A 24,487-nucleotide genomic window follows, 5' to 3' on the forward strand; every position below is an offset into this window, starting at 1 on the left:
TTCAAAGTTTATTTCATGTTCACAGTCAAACTTAGCTTATTTAAAATGCATATGATGTCCTCATCTTTTTTGTTTTAAAGTTGCCTTTGATAATTTGTTTCCTTCTTGCATTCTTGTGGAGGTTAGACATCATTGTGAAAATTCAAAGAATTTAATAAAATAATTTGTGTAACAATTTTCAATTCATAGTATGCATTCAACATTGAATAAATGTGAAAAAGAGGGGACAGAGGGAAAGTATATAAAACTATGGCACTGAATGAATGAACTGATGCAAAATGATTACTTCTACTTAAAAACTAAATGATGATGGGGATTTTTTTTTTTAGGCAGATAAAGGCTTGTTTTTTACTGAATGAGTGACCTATGCAATTGTTGAGGCCACTATGTACAGAGAAGAGGGGGAAAACTTTATTTCTTGGTCTCTTCCTCCTTGGACAGTCTTGATGATTCCCTCCTTCTTGGCCTGGAGCCACTCTTCCTGGGGCTTGCGGGCTTCCTTGGTCTTAGACCTGCAGGCCTCAGCCTGGTCCACCAGAAGCTTCTTGAGAGCCTGGTCTGCCTTCAGCTGTGGATATGTTCCATGAGAATCCGCTTGTTTTTGAACACGTTACCCTTCACCTTCAGGTACAGGCTGTGATACATGTTGAGGTTAATCTTCTTAGATGCACAGTATCGCCTGAGCAGCTGGCGCAGAACTCTCATCCTCCTCATCCAGGTTACCTTCTCAGCATCGAGCCCGGGAATGGACAGCCACAGGCTCCCAGATGATCAGCCCATCTTTGATCAGCTTCCGGATCTGCTGGCGGGAGTTGGCATTGGCGATTTCATTAGTCATTGGGGTCCAACCAGACCTTCTTTTTGCCTCAGCGAAGGACCCTGGAGGCAAGCCTCTTCTGAAGCCTGAGTATACTCGTGACCACTGCCGCAGCGGCGAAAAACAATAGGGAATTTTTAGGTGCAAAGATTTTTAACAGTAGAGTTGCCATACATAAACTAATGTAATGTAATTGTTTAAGGTGGTTACTATTAAAATGTTTTTAAAAGAACTTTGAAAACTTAAACACTGTAATGCAGGAGACCTGGGTTCAATCCCTGGGTCAGGAAGATCCCCTGAAGAAGGAAATGGCTACCCACTCCAGAATTCTTGCCTGGGAAATCCCACAGACAGACAAGCCTGGTGGGCTGCCATCCATGGGATGGCAAAAGAATTAGACACTACTTAGTAACTAAACAACAACTTATATAATATTGTTCAGTAACTATATTCCAACAAAAGAAAAAATAAAAATGGAGCTTATATTTTTTAAATAAAACAAATGAATGAATATGGCGAAACAGAAACAAACTTACAGGTACAGAGAACAGACTGGTGATTACTATCTGTGGAAGGGGTAGAGAAAGGCTGAACAGGGGTAGGGAGTTAAGAGATACAAACTACTCTGTATAAAATGGATAGGCAGGGAGGTGAGGGAGGCTCAAGAGGGAGGAGACATACAGATAATTATGACTGATTTTCACTGATGTATAGCAGAAACCACCACAGCTTTGTAAAGCAATTATGCTCGAATAAAAAAAAAAAATTAATGGATATGCTACAGCACAGGAAATATAGCCAATATTCTACAATAATTTTAAATGGAGTATAATCTGGAAAAATATTTAAGTTCTGTTATATAACTGAAACTATAATATTGTAAATCAACTGTACTTAAAATTTGAAAAAATATAATAATTAAATATACTTTTTGGAGACGATGCATACATACCCATAAAAGAAAAAAAAAGAAAATTATATTTATGATAGTCTAATACATTTACTGCTGGACTGAGGTATATAAATACTTCTATGTGTTTGCACAGAAGTTTTAGAATGAGAGGCTATATAGCTTGTCATGGCCATAAAGATTGTCGCATTAAATTTTATTATTTATCCTAAGTCAAATATTCATTGGCAGAGTTAGAACTAGAACTCAGGTTTTTTCTCTACTGATCCAAAGCCCTCAGCGATGACCCTGTCAGATCCTACCAACAAAAGATCTTATCCGTGTCTCCAGGGGATATTAAGCTCCCTGCATAATTCTAGGGCATGTTCTACCCTCACTCTTCTGATGTTGAAAGTCAAGCATATAAGGTTTCAAGTCAAAGAACACTAATTTTTCGCAAACAACACAGAAAAATGTTCAAGAAGAAATATATTGAAACTGCAGTAATGAATAGTATTTTAGAACTTTAAGTGTAATAATTACACTAAAAATTATTAAGTACCTTTGCACCAAACTGCTTTAAGCGCTTTGCATCAGTGCATGCTGTACTGGTCATGTTGTTCTTGTTCACTTGCCCAGTCATGTCCAACTCTGTGACCCCACAGACTGCAGCATGCCAAGCCTCCCTGTCCCTCACCATCTCTCAAAGTCTGCCCAAGTTCATATCCATTACTGCTCATAGCTAACTATAAAATAGATACTCTTAGGACCCCATTTTACAGATATGAAAACTGGAGCAAAGATGATACATTAAGTAGCAGAGCTAGTGTTTGAATGCAAGCAAGTCTACACCAGAGTACACACTCAGTCACGCTTACAAATCTTCAATATGTAGTCCATAATGGTGAATCAATGTATCAAATCAATGTTGGAGTTGGGAGCATCCTCATACGAAATAATCTCTGAATCTTTCTTCCCCTCTGGGGTACAATTATGCTCTCTGGCCCCTGTTAATGGCTAAGACTTTCTTGGACTTCTCAATTTTCCTTACACAATCCCAGGCCATTAGTATGGAGAACATTTGCTTCCCCGTGGCTCAGTGTTGGAGAGTCTGCCTGCCAACGCCGGAGACAGGCGTTCGATCCCTGATCAGGGAGGATCCCACACGCCATGGAGCAGCTAAGTCTGTGCACCACAACGATTGCAACTGTGCCCTAGAGCCCATGAGCCACAACTACGGCGCCGGTGAGCAGCGACTACGGAAGCCTGTGTGCCCTAGCTCCTGGGCTCCACAGCAAGAGAAGCCCGCGCACCGCAACTAGGGAGTAGCTGACACAGCAGCGAAGACCCGCCCAGCAAAAATAAATAAAGAAAATAAAACAAAGCTCTTAAAAAATATGGAGACCTTTTTAACACAGAATAGTCGACCAGAGAATTTTGGCTAACAATGACTATCTTGACAAAACAACTAATCAGCTGCTAACAGTCAAGATCCTTCTGATTTTAAGCTTCCCTGGGATATTGTTTTACATGCTTATAAAGACCTCCATGCTTTTACAACTTTCTACTTCATTTTCCCCAGAATAATTTGCTCTTATTAAAGCAAAAAGTCAGTAATCAGAAGCTGCCATACCTTGATACATTGGTATATCCTACAGACATTCTGACGTTGTGCAAATGACCCTGGTGCATTTTGGAGTATTTTAAGAAAGTCTCCTGGATAATTTTACAAAACATTCCTGGATACTTTGGACTCTCTTAACTCAAGAGTCATGTTTCATATACACTATTCAAAGCTGAGGATTAAACACAGAGTAAAATAACCTGATATTTTGTTAAAGAGAACCTGAAAGATACTGTGCTGTTTTTACTTTTAAAGAACCCAGGGATCAAAAGCTTACTGTTCAACTGGGTTAATTACAGCTAAATCCTCCTAAAAGACAAATGTAGGGGGCAAAATTTATTTAATGGTCCATACACATACTATACTAACGCCAAAATAGCAATAATTTGCTAGAGATTTTTTTTTTTTGGCCTCTGTTCTAAACATTCTTAGTTGAAAAGAATCTTCCCATGCTCTTTAACAAGAATTGAGCAGAAAGAAGCCAATTTTTGCCTGCTATCCTCAAAGGAATTCTTTCTAATTGCATTTTTAAATTAACTACTAATGAAATGTGAAAATGAATGCAGAGCCTTGGAAACAGAAGAAAAATAAAAACTGGGAGGATTTGCCTAAAGGAATAGAGAAAATATGAAAATAAGTGCACTCCTGAGAATTATATGAATAAAATATTACATAGTACAATATGAAACAAGTTTATGACAAAACTGAGCAATATCCAGTGGAATTTGGACTGCCACAAACAAAGAAATGTATTTTTTACAAAGGATTTTTTTTACACTTTCATTGTTCCTTCATTTATAAAGCAACAAAAAGAAATCATCATAAGCATTGCATAGTGATTCAAGATGACCTGGGGAGCTGTTGAGCTTGTGTGAGATCTGGGACAACAGACAATTGCTAACAAAGAGCCACTGAGAGAGTTACAGTGAAAGACAGCAAATAAGATGTATGAAAATGGCTCAAAGACAACGTGACAATTTACAGCAAATTACAACTCCCCAAAGTCAAGTATGGAAAAATTAGATGACTTCTGAGGGACTTTTCAGAACATTTCTCCAAAACCTTTAAGTTTAAAGAAATTATTTAATAAGGAAGCTGTCAGTGTCTACATTTGGTCTAAAAAAACTCTTTTATGATATCAACTCTAAAATGCTATTGTACACTGAAAAATTCCCTCTTCCATTATTTGAATGATTATGCTTTTTGTTCAGTATGCTTTACAGGAGAACCCTAACAATTACCATTCTTTTCAGACTCTTGGAAAAAAATTCAGTAGTAATATATTAATGACAAATATCACATCTAGTTTAAAACAATTCTTATACAAAGATTGGTTTTTGCAATATTTCTGAAAAACTGTAGTAGTGTACATCATCATGAGTAAAGACTGTCTTTTGAGGACCAACTTTAAAAATTTATAACACCCTCTCTAAATAAAAGAAACAAATACTTATTGAGTCAAGTATAAAAAAACAGAGTTTGTATTTTCTACCTATATGACACTGACAGTTTTTTTCAGTTAAGGGCTCAGTTGCGTCTGACTCTGCAACCCCATGGACTGCAGCATACCAGGCTTCGCTGTCCATCACCAACTCCTGGAGCTTGCTCAAACTCATGTCCATTGAGTTGGTGATGCCATCCAACCATCTCATCTTCTGTCATCCCCTTCTCCTCCTGTCTTCAATCGTTCCCAGCATCGGGGTCTTTTCCAATGAGTCAGTTCTTCGTATCAGGTGGCCAAGTATTGGAGCTTCTGCTTCAATGGTCCCTCCAATGAATATTCAGAACTGATCTCCTTTAGGATAGACTGGTTAGATTTCCTTGCAATCCAATGGACTCTCAAGACTCTTCTCCAATACAACAATTCAAAAGCATCAATTCTTCAGTGCTCAGCTTTCTTCATGGTTCAACTGTCACTTCCATACATGACTACTGGAAAAACCACAGCTTTGACTAGACGGACATTTGTCAGCAAAATAACGTCTCTGCTTTCAATTATCCTTCAATAAAAAATAAATTAATTTTAAAAAATAACCTCAAAAAATGTTGGGGAAAATAAAATGCTATCTAGGGTTGGTCACAGCTTTTCTTCCAAGGGGCAAGTGTCTTTTAATTGCATGGCTGCAATCACCATCTTCAGTGATTTTGGAGCCCAGAAAAATAAAGTCTGACACTGTTTTCACTGTTCTCCATCTATTTACCATGAAGGGATGGGACCAGATGCCATGATCTTAGTTTTTTGAATGTTGAGCTTTAAACCAACTTTTTCACTCTCCTCTTTCATCAAGAGGCTTTTTAGTTATTCTTCACTTTCTGCCATAAGGGTGGTGTCATCTGCATATCTGAGGTTATTGATATTTCTCCTGGCAATCTTGATTCCAGCTTGTGCTTCATTGAGCCCAGCATTTCGCATGATGTGCTCTGCATATAAGTTAAATAAGCAGGGTGACAATATATAGCCTTGACGTATTCTTCTCCCAATTTGGGAACAAGTTCATGGTTTCATGTCTGATTTTAACTGTTGTTTCTTGACCTGCATGCAGATTTCTCAGGAGGCAGGTAAGGTGGTCTGGAATTCCCATCTCTTGAAGAATTTTCCATAGTTTGTTGTGATCTACACAGTCAAAGACTTTAGTGTAGCCAATGAAGCAGAAGTAGATGTTTTTCTGGAATTCTCTTGCTTTTCTATGATCCAACAGATGTTGGCAATTTGATTTCTGGTTCTTCTGCCTTTTCTTAATCCAGCTTGAACATCTGAAGTTCTTGGTTCATGTACTATTGAGCCTAACTTGGAGAATTTTGAGCATTACTTTGCTAATGTGTGAGATGAGTGCATTTGTGCAGTAGTATGAACATTCTTTGGCATTGCCTTTCTTTGGGATTGGAATGAAAACTGACCTTTTCCAGTCCTGTGGCCACTGCTGAGTTTTCCAAATTTGCTGGCATATTGAGTACAACATTTTCACAGCATCATCTTTTAGGATTTTAAATAGCTCATCTGGAATCCCATCACCTCCACTAGCTTTGTTCGTAGTGATTCTTCCTAAGGCCCACTTAACCTCACACTTCAGAATGTCTGGGTCTAGGAGAATGATCACACCATTGTAGTTATCTGGGTCATGAAGATCTTTCTTGTATAGTTCTTCTGTGTATTCTTGCTACCTCTTCTTATTATCTTCTGTTTCTGTTAGGTCAATACTGTTTCTTTTATCGTGCCCATCTTTGCATGAAATATTCTCTTGGTATCTCTAATTTTCTTGAAGAGAGCTTTAGTCTTTCCCATTCTATTATTTTCCTCTATTTATTTTCACTGATCATTTAGGAAGGCTTTCTTATCTCTTCTTGTTATTTTTTTGGAATTCTGCATTCAGATAGATATATCTTTCCTTTTCTCCTTTGCCTTCTGCTTCTCTTCTTTTCTCAGCTATTTGTAAGATCTCCTTGGACAATCATTTTGCCTTTTTGCATTTCTTTTCTTGCGGATGGTTTTGATCATAGGCTCCTGTACAATGTCATGAACCTCCATCCATAGTTCTTCAGGCACTCTATAAGATTTAATGCCTTGAATCTATTTCTCACTTCCACTGTACAATCATAAGGGATTTGATTTAGGTCATACCTGAATAGTCTAGTAGTTCTCTCTACTTTCTTCAATTTAAGTCTGAACTTTGCAATAAGGAGTTCTTCCTGATCTGAGCCACAGTCAGCTCCTGGTCTTTTTTTTTGTTGACTGTATAGAGCTTCTCTGTCTTTGGCTGCAAAGAATATAGTCAATCTGATTTTGGTATTCACCATCTAGAGATGTCCATGTGTAGAGTCATCTTATGTTGTGGGAAGAGGTGTTTGCTATAACCAGTGCATGATACTGTATGACTCATTTAATCCAATTTCTTATCTGTAAACAGGAAGTGGTCATATCTATTTTACTTGTTCATGAGAACTAAGTGTGGGAGCCTGTGTAAAATGCTTCACATACATTAAGATTCAGTAAGATTTTGTCTCCTGCCTTATTCTGAGTAAAGAATGCATTCTTCCTAAATATTCTTTATCAGCCATGGAGATTATAGGAAGAGGTTTTAAATTAAAGACAATAAAAAGGGTAAAAATTCAATAAATAATAAATAAGTTATCTCAGTGCTATATTAAAGACATATTCATGCTGAATATGGTGTAAAAGAATATGTTTCAAATTTAGGAATTAATGATTCTAATTTATGTGACTGTGTAGTTAAAAATAACACACAATCTGAGTTTTACATTGCTACATACTGGTCTTTAATGCTAACTTTGAACTACAGTCAATAGTAATAACCAGAAAATGGTTTAGTAGTTTCCTCAGATGAAGTATTTAAAAATAAATGGTTAAATAATTTAAATTGATTAACAATCTAATCCAATGTTTCCTCTCATAAACACCTATTTTCTAGAAGACTTTAGACCAAGATGGCCAAGAAACCAAGAGACCAAAACATCCCCCCAACATCTTCACATGAAGATCAACAAAAACTTCACCAACATAGTACAACAAAAATCTGAGAAAAACCCACAGAAAGAGAAGACAGCTTCATTTCTAGCTGCATCATCCCATCTTCCAAACTGCTCAGAGCCAAGTGGGATATCCCCAGCTAGAAAGAGTTATTCTTCCTTGAAAAGGGAGAACCAGTCAGGTAATTAATCAGCTTCCCCAGTCTTCCAGGGCAGGAAGGTCCCACTTGGTTATTTCCTCATCCAGACCAGCAAAGCCAAGACAAACAGGACTCACAGAGACAAGGAAGAAAAGCAGAGACTACCTGTGAAAGTCACACAGCAGAAGAGCCACACTACTCAGTGACAGTGAACTGCCTGAACGGATAAACCCAGCAGCTTCCACCACTGAAGAAGCAACAAAAGGCTAGCAAAGCTGCCAGGGACCCTCTGCAGATTCACTAGCTTTCACCCCACAGGTAGCCATGTTTGATTACATCAGCTTCTGGGTCCCCTCTCTGCTATCCACTCCCACCTAGCACCCCAAGGCACCCTGCATGAGATTAATGTCAGATGAGACACTAAAGAAGAAATGACTAGTAAACTTTAAGACACAGCAATAGAAACTATCCAAGATGAAATTGAGAGAGAAAAAGACTGGAAAAAAAAATATAAAAGAATAGTGACCTGCTGGCCAACTTCAAGTGACCTATCAGTATCAGTTCATTCGCTCAGTCGTGTCTGCCTCTTTGCAGCCCCGTGGACTGCAGCACGCCAGGCCTCCTTGTCCTTCACCAACTCCCAGAGCTTGCTCAAACTCATCTCCATCGAGTTGGTGATGCCATCCAACCATCTCATCCTCTGCCATCCCCTTCTCCTCCCGCCTTCAATCTTTCCCAGCATCAGGGTCTTTTTCCAGTGAGTCAGTTCTTCACACCAGGTGGCCAAGGTGACCTAACATACATGTAATTCAAGTCCCCAAAAGAAAGGGGTAGGGTGGAAATAGAACAAAAAGTAATGGCCAAATTACTTTTTGAAATTAAATGAAAGCATAAACCACAGCTCTTAAGAAGCCCAATAAATCTCAAGTACCAAAAGTGAAGAAAATTATACCAAGGCATATCAAAATTAAATTGCTTAAAAATATATGTAAAAATAAATCTTAAAAGCATCTAGGGGGCAGGGGAAAACCACATCATTTACAGAGAGACAAATAATTGAAGATTTCATGTCAGAATGCAGCAAGGCAGAAATAGGAAAGAAACATCTTCCACATACTGAAAGAAAAAGAAAATGTCAACCAAAATTCTATATTTGGTAAAAATAATTTCCAAAAAATATAAAATAAAAACATTCCCAGATGTACAAAAGCTTAATGGTAGACTTGAACTATAAAACGACATATAATTTACACAATAAATAATGTATTGTATATATTTTATAACTTAATTTTAATATACATTGAAATTTATATTATATAAAGTCCTTCAGGCATCAAGAAAATGATAGGTAGATGGAGGTTTGATTGCTGAGGAATGTATAACAGAAGAAATGACAAAAATGTAAGTAAATGTAAAAGGCTTTTAAATTTATTTTTATTGCCTTTTAAAAAATAATTAAAAATTTTAAAGAAAAGTAATAACATATTTAGTGGTTTAGAACCATATGGAAAAGGAAAATATAAAGTATTAAAAAATGGCAAAAAGTTGGGTTGTGATTTTCTAGTCTCCTGAATAACCTGATTTACCTTCTGAATTTACCCTCTCTGCCATATTTGTCCCATTCTTCAGTTCAAAATTATAGGTATATACATATGTATTCAAAAGTATTTTTACATATATTTTACTTTATTGAAAATCTAGGTGTGAGTGGGTTTTGAGATATGTAATCCAACAGGATAGTCACAAACAACACGCACAGGAAAAAAAAAAAAAAAACCTTTGCTTTTCTTTTACTGTTTTATTGAGGTGTAACTGCCACATAAAAACTGCAAATATATAAAGTGTACAGTTTTATGAGTTTTGATATGTGTATATGCCCACAAAAGCATCCTAACAATAAAGATAAGTAACACATTCAGAGAATAAATCAAGTTTATGTAGGAGTCCAGAAGGCATCCATTGCAGCTGATCTAGAAATGAGCAGAAAATGGAAGGGAGAATTAAAAACCCTTAAATTTTCCCAGATATTAAGGGGACTTTGGCCCCCAACTGACCAATAGATTATTTGAAATAGACTTCAATTGTTTCCTGTGGTTTTTTTTTTTTCCTTTCAATAAGAAGCAGAATTTTCCTCCAGCTGTCAAATATTGTGAAAGGTCTGAGAGTTTACACTGTTTAGAAGCTAAATGTTTCATGAATGCTCAGCCAAAGACACAAACCTCCTGGGTCAATGACAAACATTTGGTTACTCAAGACACTGCAAGCAGCATGAGCATCAGCATATTTTCTAGCAGTTTCTGGAGTCCCAGTTTCCAGAGGGCCACACAAAGGCTGAATAGCAACTGCGCACATGGTGGGTTACAACACAGGAAAGAAACCTGAGCCAAGGGAATTCAAATCTTTGGTTTTGAACAGTAAGTAAGCCTGCCTTGTGTGTCAGAGGCAGACAGTATCTGTCTTCCAAGGCTATTCCTATACAAATATCCAAGCAATGATGGTGAGCAAAAATGGCAGTCAGTGCCTCTGCTCACAAGATCTGCAGAAACATGAGACAACCATAGTATTTCCCAACAATAACCGTTCCTCATTTCTAGATCATCTTGACATCTGGTGAAGTTTTTCATGAGTGAGCCATTCCATCACCCACTCTGATTAATCTGACCACAAGGACTGGAACCAGATCCATTTAATTTGTTCCAGACAACATCTCATTAGAGTTCCTGTGGCAGGATGAGAGAAACTGGTGGTACTGACCTCAACCAGGCTCCTTGGGTCCTGCAACCAAACAGCTTAACAAACACCACAGATTTTTAGGGTCGATCTTACAAAGTGTATGCGTCAGTTGGGCTGCCATAACAAAGTACAGGCATAACTCTGAGATATTGTAGGTTCAGCTCCAGACCACCACAATAAAGCAAATGTTGCAATAAAGTGAGTCACAGGAATCTTTTGGTTTCCCAGTGCTTATAAAAGTTGTGCTATGCTGCAGTCTTTTAAGTGTGTGATAGCAGTATGTCTAAAAAAATGTACATAACTTAATTTTAAAATGCTCTATTGGTAAAAACAGACTTAGAACGTCCCTGGTAGCTCAGCTGGTAAAGAATCTGCCTGCAATGAAGGAGACCCCAGTTTGATTCCTGGGTTAGGAGGATCCACTGGAGAAGGGATAGGCTACCCACTCCAGTATTCATGGGCTTCCCTGGTGGCTCAGCTGATAAAGAATCTGCCTGCAATGCAGGAGACCTGGGTTCTTTCCCTGGGTTGAGAAGATCCCCTGGAGAAGGGAACGGTTACCCACTCCAGTATTCTGGCCTGGAGAATCCCATAGACTATTCCATGGGGTTGCAGAGTCAGACATGACTGAACGACTTTCACTTGATTGGTAAAAAGTGCTAAAGCAATTATAACAGTAACATCAAAGATCACTGATCAATCACAGATCACCATAACAAATATACTAATAGTGAACAATCTGAACTATTGTGAGAATTATCAAAATGTTACACAGAGAGATGAAGTGAGCAAATGCTACTGGGAAAATGATGTTGACAGATTTGGTCAATATGGGTTGCCACAAACTTTCCATCTGCAAAAAACATGCCTGCAAAGTGCAGTACAATGATGTATGTCTTTTTACCACAGACCGCATGGTTTAAGCAACAGAAATTTATTTTCTCACATTTCCAGAGGCTAGATGTCCAAGATCCAGGTGTCAGTAGGTTTGGTTTCTTCTGAGGCTTCTCTGCTAGGCTGGCAGATGGCTAACTTTTCACATGGCCTTTCCTCTGTGTATTTTCATCCCTGGAGTCTCTCCCTCTTCTTAAAAAGACACCGGTAATATTGGATTAGAGCCCCACCTCATTTTAACTCAAATCAGCTCTTTAAAATTTTATTTCCAAATACAATCACATCCTGCAGCAGTGGGGGTTAGGACTTCAACCCATGAACTAGATTGGGGGAGGTGATGGGAACACAACTCAGCCCATGACAGAAAATAAGGTAGATTTCCCCTTAATTTTAGGTATTGATCTTTCCACCTGTCCAGAGGCCTTAATCCAGATACAGCACGATGATTAGTGAGTGACCTACTAGTGGTCATTAGTATTAGTGACCACAGACACTGTGCTGGTGCATAAGGATAATTCTATCATCTATAGCAATTCTTGGAGAAGGAAGTGGCAACCCACTCCAGTGTTCTTGCCTGGAGAATCCCAGGGATGGGGGAGCCTGGTGGGCTGCCGTCTATGGGGTTGCACAGAGTCGGACACGACTGAAGCAACTTAGCAGCAGCAGCAGCAGCAGCAGCAGCAGCAGCAGCAGCATAGCAATTCTGGTCAATGAGGTAACACTAATACACATGCCTTCCAGGGCTTCAGCTAAAGCCAGGGACAAATTTCTCCACTTTTTTTTTTTCCTTTTCCCCCCAGCATTATTGAGATATAATCGAAATATAACACTGTGTAGGTTTAAGGTGCAAAACTGGTTGATTTGATACACTTACAGATTATAAAATGATTGCCACCATAGTGTTAGCTAATGTCTCCGGCACGTCACATAATTACCATTTTCTTTTGTGATGAGAACTTTAAAGATTTACTAACAACTTTTATATATATAATACATTATTGCTAACTATAATCACCATGCCATACATGAGCTCCCCAGAAATTATTCATCTTATAAGTGGAAGTTTTTACTCTGACCAAAATCTCCCCATTTCCCCCACACTTGAGGCTCTGGTAACCACCATTCTACTCTCTGCTCTAAAGATAAGAAATAACAAGTGTTGGCAAGGATGTGGAGGAAAGGGAATCCTTAAGTACTATTGGTCAGACTGTAAAGTGGTACAGTCACTATGGACAACAGTATGGTAGTTCCTTGAAAAATTAAAGCTAAAATTACCATGGGATCCAGCAATTCCATCCATGGGTATATATACAAAGAAAATGAATTTGAAGAGATATCTATACCTCTATGTTTACTGCAACATTATTCACAATAGGCAAGATATGGAACAATGTAAGTATTCATCAGTGGATGAATGGATAAAAGAAAATTTAGAGATGAGAGAGAAGGAAATCCTGCCATTCGTGGCAATGTGGATGGACCTGGATCTTGAGGGCATTATGCTAAGTGAAGTAAGTCAGAAAGAGAAAGGCAGATACTATGTGATGTCAGTGATGTGTGGAATCTCAGTAATTTTTCTAACTGGATGACTCACATCACAAGGATAACTGCCATCAGGGTACATGTAGATAATGAGTCAGTTATCTCTCCAGGAAGCTCCACAGAGAAAGTGACAGAGACCACCACAGCCATCCGAGGACCACCTGATCTACCGATGTTTCTTTAAACACTAGAAGGTCTCAGATGATAACCTCAAAGGTAAGCGTAGCTGTATTTGCAGGAAAGAGGCAAATTAATGCCTGACTTCCACACCAGAAGCTCAGAAAGGAAATGTTGTTTACAGTTGTTGGCCCTATATTAGTTTGAGAAGCACAGATTGATAGTGCCAGCAAGGGGGCCTCATCTCTAGCTGATGGACCTTAGGGTTCACAGTTCAGTTCCATAACTAAGTCTAGACCTTTATTTTGTAGTTATTGGGTAAAGGCAGTCAATCAGTCATTTTACCCTTTACCGCCAAGGTGAGGGAATTTATGTGCCTCATAGAATTGACTGGGTAACAGATACAGGAATGGGGCTTGGGCAGACACTCATGGGTGGTGATAGATGTTTTTCATGGAAGGTACAAAAACTGGACCATCTCCTGCTGTTTCTAATAAACTTCCTAGTAAGATTAAGAGGAGTTAATCTCAAGGTCAAATTATACTGAGAGCTGTCTAGCAGAGGATGGCAGATCCACAAATAAGTTAAATATTATTTCAACCATTTAGGAGAACAACACCAGGTCATGTCTCCTTTGTGAGAAAGGCTCCAAGGCTGATTCTAAAAGAAATATGATTATTAGTGTCTATCCTCTCCTGCATCATGTAGAGTCTGAGCAATTCCATTTCCAGATGTCAAAATTATTGTTCTCCTTCTACTCCTGCAAAATCAATGTGTTTCATTCCAGCAGTTCTAAGTTTACCTTCTCCCAATCATGCCTCGACTTTTCATCTATAAGAGTTAGGCCAAACAGGGACAAGAGCATTCCTAAAGAATTTACAGAGATCCATTGTGTCCCTCGGAGAAGGCAATGGCACCCCACTCCAATACTCTTGCTTGGAAAATCCCATGGACGGAGGAGCCTGGTAGGCTGCAGTCCATGGGGTCGCTAAGGGTCGGACAGGACTGAGCGACTTCACTTTCACTTTTCACTCTCATGCACTGTAGAAGGAAATGGCAACCCACTCCAGTGTTCTTGCCTGGAGAATCCCAGGGACGGGGGAGCCTAGTGGGCTGCCGTCTATGGGGTCGCACAGAGTCGGACACGACTGAAGTGACTTAGCAGCATTATGTCCCTGCTTTGGCCCTCATGAGACTGTGGAGGAGAACTCGGCCAGCAGGTATACTCAGCCAAGTGGCCATTCCAATTATGACCAAGGACCATGTTAGTTCCACAGAAGAATGTAGATGGCTGAACCAGCATTACGTTTGAATATACTAGCCCCTCTTTTGGCTAAGCTATACCTGGAAAATGTACAAATCAGGCCAACCTGGGGTTGCAATTAAGGTAAAGAAAGGAGCGTCATGTCCAAAAAGGGCCAGGTTGGAATCCTAAGTTTTCAAAATTGGCTTTAGAACCACCATCCTGTCCTGGATCATATCTCAGTCTTAGTTTCCTAAGGTTGCCATAACTAATGATCACAAACTTGGTGGTTGAAAACAGCAGAAATTTATTCTCTCCCAGTTCTGGAGATTAAATGTCTAAAATCAAGGTATCAGCAGGATCATGCTCCCTCTGAAAAATCTAGGAAAGAATCCTTCCTTGCCTCTTCTAACTTCTGTTGGCTCCCGGTATTACTTGGCTTATGACAGCACAACTCCAATTTCTGCATCCAACTTCACAGGGCCCTCCTCAGTGTGAAGCTCTCTATGTTCTCTGTGTCCAAACCTTCTAATAAAAACACCAGTCATTGAATTTAGTACCCACTCTAAATATAGGATGATTTTATCTTAAGAGTCAAAATTATATGTGCAAAGACCCATTTTTTTCCTAATAAGTTCCCATCCTAAGGTTCCAGATAAACATGACTGTTTAGGAAACACAATTCAACTGAGTATCCCCTAGAGGAGGGCATGGCAACCCACTTCAGTATGCTTGCCTGGAGAATCCCATCCCACAGAGGAGCCTGGTGGGCTGCAGTCCATGGGGTCACAAAGAATGGGACACGACTAAAGCAACTCAGCATGCCCAGGAAACATGCAAGAAAAAATAACACCTTTCTAGGGACAGCCACATTCGATGACAAAACAGTTACAGATGGACCACTGTGGACCAGGAGGAGGTAAGAGGTAAAAAATCAGAATAGTTTTTCAGCCAGTGTTTCAAGAATGTAAGAGGTAAAAGGCATCACAGGCAGCTCAGTGATAAAGAATTCACCTGTCAATGCAAGAGATGAGGGCTCAATCCCTGGGTCAGGAAGATCCCCTGGAGAAGGAAATGGCAACCCACTCCAGTATTCTTGCCTGGGAAATCCCATGCACAGGGAAGCCTGGAGGGCTACCATTCATGGGGTCACAGAGAGTCAGACACAACTTAGAGACTAAAACACACATACAAAAATGGTAAAAATCAGAATAGGTTTTGAACCAGTATTTGAAGAAGTAAATTAAATAATACCATTCTAGCTAGGCTCACACATACAGAGGAATCTCTATTAATTGACGGCTATATTGAGTCAGCAATTTTATTTCAAAAGTCTTGGTAAGGATAATGTTTTTCCTATGGGGGTAATTATCACTTTATAATAAAAAGCTGCAATGCCACTGGGGCCAGGTCGGTTATGCTCTTGGTTACTGCATTTTCACTTGACAAAGGGGAGTATTGGGCCCTTCCCACACTGTAAGTTAAGAGTCTAATTTCTTCAACCCAAAATGAGACTATCAGACCAGAGAGTGACAAGGACTCCTGGGATCAGGCATTCAACTTCTATAAGACCACTGGAGCAAGCTAACTGTTGCATTTTGAAAGGCTGCCTGGTAGCTGTGTCATGGAAATGACAAATATAAAACCCAAAGGATGCCTCTGAAAGAAGGCTGGCTCCCATTGCCAGAGGCAAACCATCAAAATAATCAGTCACAGAAACATTTAGCTCAAAAGGATCACTAGGTTATAGAGCCCCAAAGTTATTATTAGCATTTCTCCACACACAGCTGTTGCTGATTGGCAGGCTCCTCTCTGGCACTCATGACACAGAGATACACAGGCATATGGTACATTAATTACTACTATACATTCAGATCAGAATCTGCAACAGTGGAACACTGAATTGGCTAATAAAACAAGTCCCATGAGATTACATTGGCTTTCTATCACTACCATGGAATAAGTCCCATGAGGTTACATTATCTTCCTATCATGACTGTGGAACTTGCCCCAACCCCATCAATTTAAGCTGGATGCCCCTACCAACATGAGGGCTTCCCTGGTGGCTCAGATGGTAAAGAAGCTGCTTGCAATGCGGGAGACCTGGGTTCAATCCCTGGGTCAGGAAGTTCCCTGGGAGAAGGCAATGGCAACCCACCCCAGTATTCTTGCCTGGAGAATTCCATGGACAGAGGAGCCTGGTGGGCTACAGTCCATGGGGTCACAAAGAGCTGGACACGACTGAGAAACTACACTTTCACTTTCACCAACATGAGAGGCTTCCCAGGTGGCACAGTGGTGAAGTATCCACTTGCCAAGGCAAGAGATGCAGAAGACACGGTTTCGATCTCTGAGCTGAGAAGATCCTCTGGAGGAGGAAATGGCAGCCCACTCCAATAATTTTGTGGGGAAAATCCCATGGACAGAGGAGCCTAGTGGCTACAATCCATGAGGTCACAGAGAGTCAGACACAACTGAGCAAATGAGCACACACACACACACCCAATATGAATAACATTTGATTGCCTGTCTCCAACAAATCTATAAAAGTTTGACTCCCTCCCATTTCTGAAGCTCCTCATCCTACTCAGAGAGTGCTCCAGAGGCGGGAGTCAGCCTGGCAGGGACTCACTTTCTATTTCATACGTGGCCATCTCTCTGTGTCCTCACATGCAAGGAGCAGCAAGGGTGCACTTTTTCCTTCTGTATAAAAAGGTTTCTTATATAAGCACTAATGCCCACCTCCAAATATCATCATTCAGTTCAGTTCAGTTCAGTTGCTGAGTCGTGTCCGACTCTTTAAGACAACATGAACCGCAGCATGCCAGGCCTCCCTGTCGATCAGCAACTCCCAGAGTCCACCCAAACCCACGACCATCGAGTCGGTGATGCCATCCAACCATCTCATCCTCTGTTGTCCCCTTCTCCTTCTGCCCCCAATCCCTCCCAGCATCAGGGTCTTTTCCAACGACTCAGCTCTTCGTATCAGGTGGCCAAAATATTGGAGTTTCAGCTTCAACATTAGCGCTTCCAATGAACACCCAGGACTGATCTCCTTTAGGATGGACTGGTTGGATCTCCTTGGAGTCCAAGGGACTCTCAAGAGTCTTCTCCAGCACCACAGTTCAAAAGCATCAATTCTTTGGCACTCAGCTTTCTTTATAGTCCAGTTCTCATTTCCAAACATGACCATTGGAAACACCATAGCCTTGACTAGATGGACCTTTGTTGACACAGTAATGTTTCTGCTTCTCAATATGCTGTCTAGGTTAGTCATAACTTTTCTTTCAAGGAGTAAGCGTCTTTTAATTTCGTGGCTGCAATCACCATCTGCAGTGATACTGGAGCCCCCCAAAATAAAGTCTGGCACTGTTTCCACTGTTTCCCCATCTATTTCCCATGAAGTGATGGGACCAGATGCCATGATCTTCGTTTTCTGAATGTTGAGCTTTAGGCAAACTTTTTCACTCTCCTCTTTCACTTTCATCAAGAGGCTCTTCAGTTCTTCTTCACTTTCTGCCATAAGGGTGGTGTCATCTGCATATCTGAGGTTATTGATATTTCTCCCGGCAATCTTAATTCCATCTTGTGCTTCTTCCAGCCCAGTGTTTCTCATGATGTACTCTGCATATAAGTTAAATAAGCAGGGTGACAATATACAGCCTTGACGTACTCCTTTTCCTATTTGGAACCAGTCTGTTGTTCCATGTCCAGTTCTAACTGTTGCTTCCTAACTTGCATACAGGTTTCTCAAGAGGCAGGTCAGGTGGTCTGGTATTCCCATCTCTTTCAGAATTTTCCACAGTTTATTGTGATCCACACAGTCAAAGGCTTTGGTATAGTCAATAAAGCAGAAATAGGAATAGTTAAACATTTACTTTTATATTATGTGAGCTAGTAAACATCTTTGCCATAAATTATGAAGTATAATCTCAAGAATCTCAAAATGAATGTTTTCTATATATTTTTCAGCTTTTATAAAACACCCAAACATTAAATCTTAGTCTGTAATCTGATTTTCCTTAATTTCATGCTTAAAACATGTACTTTCAATTATTTCACTACCCATGTTTCTCAAGACTGTTTTCTGTCAACTCTGTTTGTTTGAATAAAAATTTAAAGAAACATGAGAAATGTTAAGCTGAATTCAGCTTTAGTTTTTAAAATTCAGTTCATTATTGCCTTAGAGAGGTCATTATGTCTTCTAAATTCATTGCTGATACGGATACTACCATAATTTTTTAAAGCATAATTTTTGACATGTTCCTCTCCTACTCTTAAACTTTGGCCTATATTCACACACACACACACACACACACACACACACACACACACACACACACACACATAAATATGCATACTCATATGCATCCCACATGTATGCCAGGTAATGAGTTGTCAATGGCCAGGAACTGCTCATTAACTCTTGTTTAGAAAGGGAAGTACTTGTTGTCTCCAAATCTATCTCACACTCTCGTCCTCTGTGTACATATTTTCTTTTCTCGGGTTACCTCCTGTCAGATCCTTTGAACACCGGATTTTGTCACCTCCATGAAAACTATTCTTTTAAAGACTGGAAAAGACCTCTATTTTTCTCAATCCAAACCTTATATGATTCATCTTCAAAAGCTGGAAAGGCTATGAGGAGAAGGGAAAACTTCTACACTCTTGGTGGGAATGTAAATTGATACAACCATTACGGAGAACAACATTGAGTTCAGTTCAGTTCAGTTGCTCAGTTGTGTCAGACTCTTTTTGACCCCATGGACTGAAGCATGCCAGGCTTCCCTGTCCATCACCAACTCCTGGAGCTTACTCAAACTCACGTCCATTGAGTAGGTGATGCCATCCAACCATCTCATCCTCTGTCGTCCCCTTCTCCTCCTGCCTTCAATCTTTCCTACCACCAGGGTCTTTTCCAATGAGTCAACTCTTCACACGAGGTGGCCAAAGTATTGGAGTTTCAGTTTCAACATCAGTCCTTCCAATGAATATTCAGGACTGATCTCCTTTAGGATGGACTGGTTCGATCTATTCACTGTCTAAGGGACTCTCAAGAGTCTTCTCCAACACCACAGTTCAAAAGCATAAATTCTTTGGTGCTCAGTTTTCTTTATAGTCCAACTCTCATATCCATACACGACTACTGTAAAAACCATAGCTTTGACGAGACGGACCTTTGTTGAAGAACAGAATGGGGGTTACTTAAAAAACTATGCAGCTATCATATGAACCTGCAACCCCACTCCTGGGCATATAATATATGTGGAGAAAAACATAATCTGAAAGGATGCATGCACCCCAATATTCATTGCAGCACTGTTTACAATAGCCAAGACATGGAAGCAACCTAAATGTCCATCAACAGCGGAATGGATAAAGATGTGGCATATATCTACAATGGAATATCACTCAGCCATAAAGAGAATGAAATAATGCCATCTGCAGCAACATGGATGGACTTAGAGATTGTAACACTAAGTGAAGTAAGTCAGATGGAGAAGGAGAAATATTGTAGGACATCCCTTACATGCAGAATCTAATTAGAAATTATGCAAATGAATGTATTTACAAAATAGAAACAGACTCACAGACCTAGAGAATGAACTATGATTACCAGAGGAAGGATGGGGGGGAAGAGATAGGGAGTTTGGGATCGACCAGTACACACTGCTATATTTAAAACAGATAACCCACAAGGACCTCCTGTATAGAACAGGGAACTCAATGTTATGTGACAGCCCAGATGGGAAGGACGTTTAGGGGAGAACAGATACATGTCCATGTAAGGCTGAGGCCCTTTGTTGTCTGCATGAAACGATCAACAAAATTGCTAATCGGCTATACTCCAATACAAAATAAAAACTGCCGGGGTCCAGCCCCGGTGGATCCAGGGTGATTCGAAGGTGGGGACGGAGTCGGCGTCTTTGGAAAAATACATATTTAATCACAGATATAGAGAGATTAGAAATGGATAGTGTAGTAGGAAGATCAGTGGAGAAAAAGAGGCTGAATAACTTGGATTACGTGGAATAGCATCCATGCTCCAGATGGGAATTCAGCCGGAAAAACGGGAGCAAGAAAGAAGCGACATGGGGGAATCAGTCTTTCCGGAAACTGATCCGATTTTTTTTATTTTTGGGTTTGCTTATATACCTTTTGTTACATATAGGGATGAATACAGAGTCACGTGGGGGTCAGCAGTCCTGACCTTTGTCAAAATCAGGTGCTTCACATAAATGTATAAAAAAAAGGTCTTAGGGATATTACATCATCTTCTGGCCATGAGTGAGACCTGCTGACATTTTATGATCCTTTCTTTCTGATAACCAAAAACTTATTTCTTCCAAGGGTGTTTTTTCTTAAACCAGGCACCACCCTCCAAATAAAGTTACATTCCTATAGGGTGAGGGTGTAGTGAGTTACAATCAAGAAAGGAATTTATTTAACCCAAGGTTACCATGATTAGTCTTAAAGGTTAATACTTATTTCTCCTATATGCTTAAAGGTTAATACTTATTTCTTCCTATATGCTAGTTATATTCATTATAAGGGTAGAGAACATGGAGATTTAGCAGCAAACATCAACCCAACAAATGAAAATCCTTTCACCAATGCTCCCCTTAAGATCTATTTAGTCTTAAGATATGATAAAGTTACATTCTTACACAGCAAGGACACAGTGATATATAACAAAGTACAGTGATCTATTACAAAAGAGAAAATCCATTAACTCAAAAAGTCTAGTATTGCTAACATCAAAAACTACCATATTTCCTTTGCTATATTCCAAATACATTGATTAATATATTCCCAGGTACCTAAGGATATAGAGGCCTGGCGGCGATCATTGACTCAACAAGAAGAAAAAGTCCTATGCTAATTAAGACTCTCAAAATACTCCAAAACTCTCTGTGCTGTTTATGGTTGAGAGGTAGTAAACAATCATGTGCCTAGTGGCGGCAGTAAGGATAATCCTGTCACACAAGCTAGTCTGTCAGCAGAGAGGTTTGACCTGAGACATCCTTGTCCCACCCAGAGCAGAGAATTAGCAGCAATTATTGACACAACAAATGAAGAGACCCTTCACCAATATAATTCCTAACCAACTATACTAATAATTTTAACTCCCCAAAATAATTTGCCTTTAGTAAGTCTAAAACATCTCGTGCCTCTCAGGTTGGGAGGCTGTAAGCAATCACATGTGGCCGGACAAACCTATACAGGTGGGCTAGATAACCTTCAGAGGAGTCCGTAAGCTGAAACACTCTTGTCACGCCCAAGAATTTTTATTGCCTTGGAGCTGCACGTTTACTCCTTCTCCAAGAGAAACGGTTATGGGGAGAGCCCCCCGTAAAGTCAGAGGTGTAGGTGAGAGCATAAAACAGACTCTGGTTTTGGGGTTAGATGCTCGGGAACAGGGGGTTTCCTGAGGCTTGATCACGCCTTTGCGTAAGCCAAGCCTCGTTCCTCATGACCTTTGCCATGGGCGGAGTTCCTCACGCTGGCCCCCGGCAAAAAACTTGAAAAATAAGATTAAAACTAAAACATTTTGTAAAATGTACTGTGTTCTGGCCCAGTTGATCTCCCCTTTCTCCTTGGAACACTTTCTCTTGTCTTCTGAGGCAGCTCACTTCACTCCTTCTCTTCCCATCATATCGATTGTTTTCTCCTAGTCTCCTTTGCTGGTTTCTTCTCATCTAAGTGCTGAAGTGTCCTAGGGCTCAGTCTGAAGCTCTTCTCTATTTGATCTCACTCCTCAGTGATCTCTCCCAGCCTCATGGCTTTGCACATTACACACATTGACAACTTCTATATTCATGTCCCAAGTCTAGATTTATTCCCTAAATGTCAGAATTTCACATGTAACTGTCTACTTCATCCCTCTATTTGTTATTTGTCACCTTCAGCTCAAATATCAAATAGATTTCTCAAAATTAACATGTCTTAAATTGAAATCTTTATCATTCCATTAATAACTCTTCCCTTAAAGTTTTTCTCAACCTAATGAATAAAAAATCCATCTTTCAAATTTCTCAAGCTATTGTCCTTAAGGTCATTAGACTCCTCTCTTTCTCTCACACTCTACATCTATTTCACTGACATATTTTATCTGTATCTTCCTCTGTTAATACCTAGTGCCAACACAGCACTCTTTCTCTCTCTCACCTAAATATCCTTCTAACTGATCTCCCTGCTCATTTATCTCCTTTAATAGCACCTTCTCCCATTCATAGCAAAAGTTATAATTCTCAAAACATCTCTCAGGCCTTGTACAATTTGACCCCCTACTTCTGTGCCTACATGCACTTTATTCCCACTGAGATCAGTCTGAGATATCCCTAAGTAATTAAGCTGAACTTTAAACAGAGGAATGGAAATTTCAATAACCAGACAGGGAGTCATGGGTGGAGAGGGGCTGCTGTTTTAAATAGGCATTCTCACTGACAGGAGGACATTTGATCAGAGATCCAAGAGAGATGTGGGAGTAAGAAATGTGGCCCTCTGGGAGAAGACCATTTCTTCCAAGTGAACAGTTAAGTGCAAAGGCCCTGGGGCAGCAACATGCTTGATAAGTTGGAGGAACAGAAAGAAGCTGAAGATTGAAAGCTCAACCAAGGTAAGATGACTGTATTTAACAGCCCAGGTAAAATGTTTTGGAGGCTCTATCTGCTTTGGTGTTCAAAAGAGGAAATATGAAGAAAAAAATCATTGCACTAACAAATGTTTATTATGTAACTCTTGTAGCCAAAGCATGTGCCTAGACACAAGACATATTATTAGACCAAAGTGGTGTTTCCTTCACAAGATACAAAATCTGCTTTGTAAAGAAGACAAGTATTAAATAACAGGACTCAGTAAATGTTTTGAGGTTGTGCGGCAACAAAGAAGATTTCAAAAGGAGACTTGAACCTGAATAATGGTGTAAATAAACTCAGATATGTAGATGACAAACACTCTCATGGCAGAAAGTGAAGAGGAACCAAAGAGCTTCTTGATGAAAGTGAAAGATGAGAGTGAAAAAGTTCCTTGAAACTCATTCAGAAAACTAAGATCATGGCATTTGGTCCCATCACTTCATGGCAAATAGATGGGGAAACAATGGAAACAGTGACAGACTTTATTTTCTTAGGCTCCAAATTCACTGTGGACGGTGATTGCAGCCTCGAAATTAAAAGACTCCTTGGAAGAAAAGTATGACCAACATAGATAGCATATCAAAAAGCAGAGACATGACTTTGAGAACAAAGGTGCATCTAGTCAAAGCTATGGTTTTTCCAGTGGTCATGCATGGAAGTGAGAGTTGGACTATAAAGATGGCTAAGCACTGAAGAATTGATGCCTTTGAATTGTTGGAGAAGATTCTTGCGAGTCCCTTGGACTGCAAGGAAATAAAACCAGTCAATGCTAAAGGAAATCAATCCTGAATATTCATTGGAAGGACTGATGCTGAAGCTGAAACTCCAGTTTTGGCCACCTGATGCGAAGAACTGACTCATTGGAAAAGACCCTGATGCTGGGAAAGACTGAAGGCAGGAAGAGAAGCAGATGATAGAGGATGAGATAGTTGGATGGCATCACCGACTCAATGGACATGAGTTTGAGCAAGCTCTGGGAGTTGGTGATGGACGGGGATGCCTGGTTGCTGTATTCACAGGGTTGCAAAGAGTGGAACACAACTAAGAGATGAACAACAAATGGTGTAAAAAATTAAACAGAAATCTCAGTCAAATAGGGTTGGGAGAACTTTCATGCCCTATAAGGATAACAGAGTCTACAGGAAAGAAAAAAAGACCGTGCTTCTTTCCTGGAAAGAACGCAATGAAATGCCATATTCTGTTTACTAGATAGTCCTCCCAACTTCCTTCTCCTCTCTATAAAATTGTTTTCCTCCTCCCATGTGGGCACTTGCCTGTGGGCCACGTCTCACCATGGCCACGATGATAGACAGTGGTGTGTACGTGCATGTCCATTCAGTCTGGCCCCACTTTTTGCAACCCCG

General features: G+C 39.9%; 1 pseudogene; it reads right to left on the minus strand.

Annotated features, from left to right (window-relative positions):
• Positions 1-300: 300 nt before the first annotated feature.
• On the minus strand, positions 301-10,307 carry LOC114115386 (large ribosomal subunit protein eL19-like; annotated as a pseudogene).
• Between the last annotated feature and the right edge of the window lie 14,180 nt (positions 10,308-24,487).

This window comes from Ovis aries, chromosome 6 (genome assembly GCF_016772045.2).
Source record: "Ovis aries strain OAR_USU_Benz2616 breed Rambouillet chromosome 6, ARS-UI_Ramb_v3.0, whole genome shotgun sequence".
Lineage (NCBI taxonomy): Eukaryota > Metazoa > Chordata > Mammalia > Artiodactyla > Bovidae > Ovis > Ovis aries.